The sequence below is a fragment of the Myotis nattereri genome (assembly GCF_964212035.1).
Source record: "Myotis nattereri genome assembly, chromosome: 3".
NCBI classification, from domain to species: domain Eukaryota; kingdom Metazoa; phylum Chordata; class Mammalia; order Chiroptera; family Vespertilionidae; genus Myotis; species Myotis nattereri.
In genome coordinates, this window is record NC_138077.1 from 163,041,217 (window position 1) to 163,049,423 (window position 8,207).

General features: G+C 37.4%; 1 pseudogene across 1 annotated transcript; it reads right to left on the reverse strand.

Moving 5' to 3' along the window:
- Positions 1 to 5,163: 5,163 nt before the first annotated feature.
- Positions 5,164 to 5,992, reverse strand: LOC308515524 (ferritin light chain-like; annotated as a pseudogene). Its single transcript has 2 exons — positions 5,446 to 5,992; positions 5,164 to 5,240 (listed from the first exon to the last, which is right to left on the reverse strand). The product of its transcript is annotated as a ferritin light chain-like (transcript).
- Between the last annotated feature and the right edge of the window lie 2,215 nt (positions 5,993 to 8,207).

Consider the following 8,207-nt stretch of genomic DNA (forward strand, 5'->3'; position numbering starts at 1 on the left):
ATTATTAGGACAATGAAAATTAAGCAAGAGTGAAGGCTGTAATTTGAGGAGGAAATAAGTCTGCAATTTGTAGAAAGAAGTGGCTTGGACGATTTATTCTTTTTTTTTTTTTTTGAAGATTTATTCTCTCTTCTAAAGTTGCCTGTCACAATATGGTAACTCTCGGCATCAGAATTTGAAAGATGGCTTTCAAATTTCCTCATTGCCAACATTTTTAAGTGGCCCACTATTCAAGTATCACTGTGGGGGGCTTTTGTTCCTATCTTTTATCTTTGCCTTGATTTGAAGGGACCTTTTATAGTAGTTACTCACTGGAAAGGTAGGAATAGGCTGCTCTGCAAACCATATGACTACTAATATACAATTAAGTAATAACAGTGAAATAAACACCAGGCATGCACTGTTGTAAGCTGGTGTTGGCATTTGGAGCAATGACAGGCACTAATGGGAAGAAATTCCAGGCTTCCCATAATGGAGTACTTTGTGCACTATTCTTTACATATATTGTCCTATAAAATTAACTATTTTACAGTTTATACTCATATCTCAGAAGGGGTTAAGATGGTAATTCCCAATAAAATTCAAAATTTCAAAATGCAATGAGATGAATGCAAATATGCATGTTTTAGTCAATGTGTCTCTGTTTATTTTTTTTTCTTGTTTTCTGATGTTCAGTGTGTAGTTATGGCATTTCTGCCATATGTTTTACTCAGTATGACATTAAGGCGCAGCCTCTATATAAACAGAAGAGGAAGGCATAAACATTTATGGGATACCTGCTAAATGCTCAATACTGTCCTAACCCTTATTTATAAGGAGATATTAATACTCCATTTTACAGACGAGAAAATGTAGGGTTTGAGAACTTAGCTAATATGATAAAGGTCAGGAAACTAGTAAAAGTTATTGTCAGAATTGGAACCCAAGCTTGTCTAACTAACTTTCTTCTAATGCTATATAACATTATGACATCCTAGCCAATAAACATCTATTTTGGGAATTTATGAACACTAGAATGTCCAAGTTCAAATGCTTAACTTCTTCACATGGGCACGCCCTAAGTGTATTATTTTTGTGTGTGTGTATTATGGGTCATAGGGTATGGGCAGTTCATCCAGTGTAACAGAGGGACATGCAGAGGGTAAGATTGAAAATGAAGGTTATTTGGTAAATTTGGGGGGAGAAAGTACAAAGTCTCAGTGAAATATGAAACCAGGTCATTCGTTGAGAATAAAAGAGCAGGATGAGTCAGTGAGGTTCTCTGGCTTCACTAGTGATTCAGCTGGATTCATTCTAACAAATGATTAAGATGTAGGAGCTCAGCTCAGTGTGCCTCTGCATCCACTTTCACCTGCTCAGAGGCAGGGGTAGATGATGAGAACAGTTGGGTTTAATCAGGGTTGGGATTTAGCCTGGCTTGTAAGATGGAGTGAGTTGAGGATATAGGGAAGGGAGAACTATAATGATGAATCACAGACTCTAAGCTGAGAGAGGAGATAAATGAGTAAATGGAAGGTGTGCATGGGAAGGACAGTAAACAAGTGGTAGTGTCAATTGATTGAAGATTTACTGGGCCCTAAGAAATATCGGTATAAAGGACTTGAGAGAATCAGCTGGAAGAACACAGCAGCAGACAAAACAATGACATAGAGAGTCTTGACATTTTTTGGTATTGAAAAGAGATCTCCATTTACCAAAAAGTTGATAACTATTGATCTAGACAAGGTTATGAAATTTTAATTTACTTAACAGTTTAGTTGAGGGGTAGCAAAGGAAACAATTTATTGTAAATTTATACCTGGGCTCCAGGAGAAACAAAAAGTATTTCAGAACATTTGCAACCCTTACAGGCAATCTCAAATTAGAGGAAAGCTCATCAGAAAATATGTATTAAGTGCCTATGTTCATGAACAGTATCTCAGAGTTCTTTTACTGCTGGGAATAATTGTGAAGTTGGGGAGGGATATATTTTAATAAGAAGAGCCACACAAGTATTTTAATTATTTTTCTGTGCATTTCATGCAGAACATAAGGGATTAAATGAAATTCAACCAATGTTTACTAAGCTGTTATCCCTGACCTAAATAATTTTACAATCTGGTAGGGTTGAAAAATGTGTTCCAAAATTACCATAACACAATGCATGAAGTGACAGGTGTCAAAAGTTAAGTATAAACACAATGCTGGGGAGCCCCATGAAAGGTGTGATTAATTCCCGTTGTGGTGACTGGGGACTTCAGAGGGGAAATAGATTTTTGCTCTATTTTGAAGTTTGAAAAGCATTTATAAAAGCCAGATAGGAAGGTGAGAAAAGCGGGTATTTGGAAAATATTCTAGGCTGAGCAAAGGCAGGGGTGAAAGCCAGCGACAGGCAAGTATAGGGTACATTCAGGGACTTGCAAATAGGATACTGGGGTGTTAGACCATAGTTATTTTGGGAAGAGGAGTGAGATTATAAAACAGTTCCTGAGACAGATTATTGCTTAATATATACATTGCTGGAAGAGGAGAGATATGGCTTAGTAGAAAAAGATAAGCTTTCTTGTACCATTCAAGGAATAAGATAATATGCTTTTTCTTAATGAACATGTGCTCTGGGCATTTTGAGTCTCTGACATTAGAAATCTTTGTTTTGACATAAACATATGTGTAACCAGTAGCAAAATGTATTTTTTTCCACATAAATCTCTCAGTACATCTTCATCTTGATTGATACTTTTGGAGAATGTTGTGAGGCATATTTGAGAGAAATCCAAGATGACTACTGAAACACAGACAACTTTAAGAAGCCATTATACTTTTTTTTCAAATATATTTTGAAGTCCTTACGAATTTGCTATGATGAAATAAACTAAGCTTCGGATCTTCTTATAAACATGAAAATATACATTAAGTTCATTATAGATGTCTATATATTAACTCCAGAAATCTTTAGCATCTGTCAAAATATTTTAACATGTTATTTTTTAAAACATGTTAATATTTTTAGGCTTTAAAAGATAAGTACCTGATTTTATTCTAAAGATCATACGTACAATGATATTTATTATGCTTATAAAATCTAGTCTTATAATTTTCTGTTTGGTGGATGATTGGTTTTAATTATGAAGTACATTAAATGTGTGGCTCTGTCATTTACAATTATGAGATTACTAGAGGCCCAGTGCACAAAATTCGTACATGGGTAGGATCCCTAGGCCTGGCCGGTGATCAGGGCTGATCTGTTGGGTGACCAGCAGGGCAATCAGAGGGCCCCCGCTGGCACCCACCTTGGCTGGAGGCCTGGCGCTGCCCGCTCGCCAGCTCTGCCCCCCCACTGTGACCGCTGCTGGTTGGGGCCTACAGCCTGGGGGCAGCTCCTGCATTGAACATCTGACCCCTGGTGGTCAGTGTGCGTCATAGCGACTGGTCATTCCACAGTTCTGTCAATTTGCATATTAGGGTGTTTTTTTTTTATATAGGACAATGAGAAATGTGAACTTCAGTTTTATTTATAAATTAATATACCATTGAATTTATCTATATATATTTGAATTCTTTATACTCACTAATTTCATTAACTTTCAGAACAGCTATGAAATGATTTTTCACTGAGAATATATAAAGCATTTGACCCTCAGTAAGTCTCAGTAAGAACAACCAAGAATATTTTCATTGTTTTATAGTGCACTGTAAAGTTTTGGAATGTTAACACTTACACTGCAGTTAGTTCATGAGTAGTTCTTTGTAATCCAATAATATTTTCACTTTGTAATGTAAAACTAAATGTAGGGTGTCCCCCAAAAATGTATATACTAGTATACTTAACAGCCGATAGCTCAATTTGTGTTTCTTTCTTTTCAGATTTAACCTGCTGGAATTAATAATTATTCAAAGTTTGTATACATTTTTTGGAACAGCCTGTATACGGATATTGGGTTATTTTCAGTTATCCTAGATGCTGTGTAGCTTTCAGAATTACTAAGAGTACACAAGGGGAATAATGGGGCACAGAGTTCATAACTTCTTTTGTCCCCAGAGACTGTTTCCCTTGGTGAAAGTGTCTGGTGTGTATTTAGAGCATAAACCTAGTGAGATAGAAATGAAAGGTTCTATCTTCTAATAATAGTCTATAGTGTGTTAAGGTATGTTACCAAACCTGACACCAGACAAATCAAATATATAAATATATATCTATATCTATATCATCTATATCTATGTCTATATCTATATCATATATATATATATATATATATATATATATATATATATATATATATAAACATTGGCTGAAATTGAAATTACAGTGTACTAATGTCCTACTTCCATTCTCTTATGTGGCGATTAAAAAATGACTTTCTCCCCTGAGGCAGAACTGTGATATTTGCACCACACTGCCCTGGTAATGTGAAATTCTAACTGATGAAAAATTGTGGTTTTATTTGTCCCACATGGAGAGATTTTTCTCCAGGGAATGGCCTGTTCTTTATGACATTTATTGTTGTAGAGCAGGGGTGAGGAACCTTTTTTCTGCCAAGGGCCATTTGGGTCTTTATAACATCATTCGCTTAATGTAACTCACTTAATGTAAACTTATGTTGCTATGAGGAAAGCTCCTAGATTTATTGAATTTTGAGTCTGCGGTTGCCTTGGTAGGGCCAGACCAAATGATTTTGTAGGCCTTATATGTCCTGCAGGCCAGATGTTCCCACCCTGTTGCAGAGTAATCAATCCTATTTTGATTTTTAGCAATACTCAGTGCCCACTTTAGTGCTTAAAACCCAGTTACTCTTGAACCAAACAAAATGGAAACAGATATGAAGAAATGAAAAAATATACAAATAGTAAAATCAAAGTATTGGAGGAGCCTTCATCTCCTCTGATTGACGTCCCCCTAGACACTTACTTATATGGGAGAGACTAAATTACTATAATTAGTGTTGAGATCTGCTAAGTGATTTTACTGGACTAAACAAAGAACTTTAAGCCTTTAAATCGTTGTAATATTTTTCTTGTGTAAAAGGTATTTATTGGCTACACAATTTCCTTTTTCCAATATGTGACCAGTTATTTTGTGGGTTAAGAAGATGTGATTAATCTCAGAATATATGTTTGAATCTTTGCAGCCTACTGCCCCTTGCTCTGTTCCATGGCCCACATCTTACTTCCCAACTCAAGGAGCCTCTACCCCATGTCACCAGCAAGATCACTGGCTTGAGTGAGAGAATACAGGCAATGGGTCTCAGTGTTCATCACCAGATCTAGAAGGACAACAACATCCTCTTTTTATTTATTTATTTAATTTATTGTATTTTATTTTTTTGCTGCAAAAAGCTTTATTGTTTCATTTGGTCCAATGCATGGGAGAGGGCTCCAGGGTGGTTAAAAGAATGGCTAGTAATTTTGGAAAGAGGCTCAGGTAAAAGCCAGAGACACCAGGGGGATGCAGAGTGGCCTCTGAAAGGCCTTTGGGCTCCAAAGGCTCCTGGTCATGCTTGAGAGTGAGCCTTTCGAAGAGATACTTGCCCAGCCCAGCCCAGGGCTGGCAGCCTGCAGATGTGAGTCAGGTGTCCCCATCTTCTTGATCAGTTTCACCTCCTCATCCAGGAAGTGGTTCTCCCGGAAGTCGCAGAGATTAAGGTCGGTGCTGGGGGACCCAGAACCTGCAGCTCCACAAGGGGGTGGTTCAGGTTCCTCTCCAAGGCCGAGGTGGCTTCCATGGCCCTGAGTTTTGCCCCACTCATCTTGGGAAAGTTTCAGCATGTCCTGGGAGAGAATGCGGCAGCAATGCTTGTTTTGCATCTTTAAGAGACGCTCAGCGACCGCCCTGGTGCTTCTTCTCCACCAACTCATGGAAGAAGTGCCCTCTCTCCTCTGCCCTCCTCGAGAACCACATCGTCAGGGTCGAAATAGAAGCCCAGAGAGAGGTAGGTGTGGGAGGCCCGCAGGTGCAGGTTGGCCAGGTGGTTGCCTCCACCTTAGTGGAATAATTCTGACGAATTTGGGAACTCATGGTTTTTGGCAATGAGTTAAGCTAGAAAAAAAAAAAAACACAGCAGTGTGTTGGCTGGTCCCAGAGATGGTTCTGAAGGTGATGACTGGATAAGACGCAGGAGGGTGGTCAGAGGCTGGACGAAGGGGTGTCCCTGGGTCTGTTCAGTCCAAACACTGTTGAAGCAAGAGACAGATCCGGGACTGCCCAGGGCACTGCCCAACAACATCCTCTTTGAAAGTAAATCTGTGGCATAAGATATGCCCTGGCTCCCATGGCTCCAACCAACAGACCAGGTTTTTACTATTTCTTGAGCTGCTATTTTTGAATGCCTATTGTGTGCTGTGCATTTTTATATTTATTTTTTCTAATCCTCACACTAAACCTAAAAGGTAGTTATTATCATTGCCATTTTATACATGAGAAATTTGAAGCTTACAAAATTAAGCAACTTGCCCCAAATTGAGTAGTTTATATTAATGTACTTAGGCTTTTATTTTGGGAATATCTGTTTTATCCTGTAACTGCAGAGAAAATTTCTTAGAGTTACTAAGCTAAACTGCAATAGAACAAAGCTATATTAGTTTTTTGTTGTTGTATAACAAAATATCGCAAAATTAATAGCTTAAAACACAACAATATTATTTTATAGTTTCTGTGGTACAACTAATAGTTATAATTTATATATAATTTCTATTATATTTATTTATAATTATGTTTATACATTATACAGAGACACACACAATGTAATGATGGGTGTGTCACATTTGCCATGTTTTATTGGTTAGAAATGAGTCTCAATCCCATCCACACTCCAAAGGAGGGGACAATGACAGAAAGGCATGGGCCGTTGGAGGTCACACTAGGGCCCTCTGGTCTGCCACATGTACCTGAAAGAGTAAAGCATATCTGTGAGGATATTTTCCCATACTTCCATCCTTTTCTTTTTCAGTGATTTTTTTTGACAATTTATTATTCCTGTTTTAACTGAATATGCTTAAAGACCTTGCTGCCCATACAAGATACTTAAGAAAAGTAAGAGAAATGTTGCTATTCTTGCCTTCATCTCAGTGTTCTGAATGATTTATTTCTAATGAGTAAGTTATTCAAGTGTATTTGCGTGTGGTTGTTTGTGTAAAATATTGAAAAACAAATGGTATTTCAGCATAAAATCATGCAGAAATACTGAAATAAAAAGTGAAGAGGGATTAAAGAGAATGAGTGCTCTGAACATGGACATTTCAGCTCTTTGCTCTTTGTTTTAGTAGGACATGGCAAAAAAATTATTCCAATGTGTAAGCCCAATATTTTCTTTACGTTTTTCTCTTGTTTTCTCTTTTTTTTTCTCCTCCCCTTGTTTTCCCTCCCTTTCCCTCTTCTTTTTATCCTATTTGATATTTATAGAATGTTGTAATTGAAAAGAACACACCTAGAGACCTCCACTTTATTTCTAACTTAACTACTACTAGTGATACAATAACTGTCTTTATATGTATTTGCTTTTATTCACATCTATAAATGCGGAAGTTTGTTAAACTAAGATACTGCTGCCTGCAAACATATACAGAGAGAGGCAACCCAGCTGTTGCAGGTAGCATCTCACAGGTGTGAGTCATTAGTTAGTCATGGTAAAATGCCATGTGATTTAATTCTTACAGACTTGATCTGTCACTACTAGACCTGCCTATACATATGACATATAAATAAGAATGCAAATAATGCCAATAGATTCACTTGGCACTTACACAATATATGACCAATTAAATCTCTACTGTTCACTTCTGGTGGGTAAATGCATTTGGTTAGTTTAAAAGAGCCAGGATGAGAGAGAGAGAGGGGAGGGGAGGGGAGGGGAGGGGAGAGGAGAGGAAAGGAGAAGAGGAATCATATGAAGTACTCTTTCCATCAGAATCTTGATGCAACAACTGCCCACAGGCCAGGGACATAGTCGTTGTGTATTAGTGTTGGGTTGACACAAATGGATCCTTATCTTTTTTCATCTGCTTCCTATTTTCCATGTAGACTATAGCCCTTCTGTTAGAAGGTCATATTCATCACATATTGTTATATTGTACAAACTTATTTTGTTTTGAGGAACATTTCATTCTAACTTGTATTTGGAAGATACTCTGCTTACATCACAGTGATACATTTCACTGTATGTGATGTACTTTGTATATATACAGTCATAGCTTCAAGGCTTTTCTAAAAATGGCTAATTTCAGTTTTGTTCTTT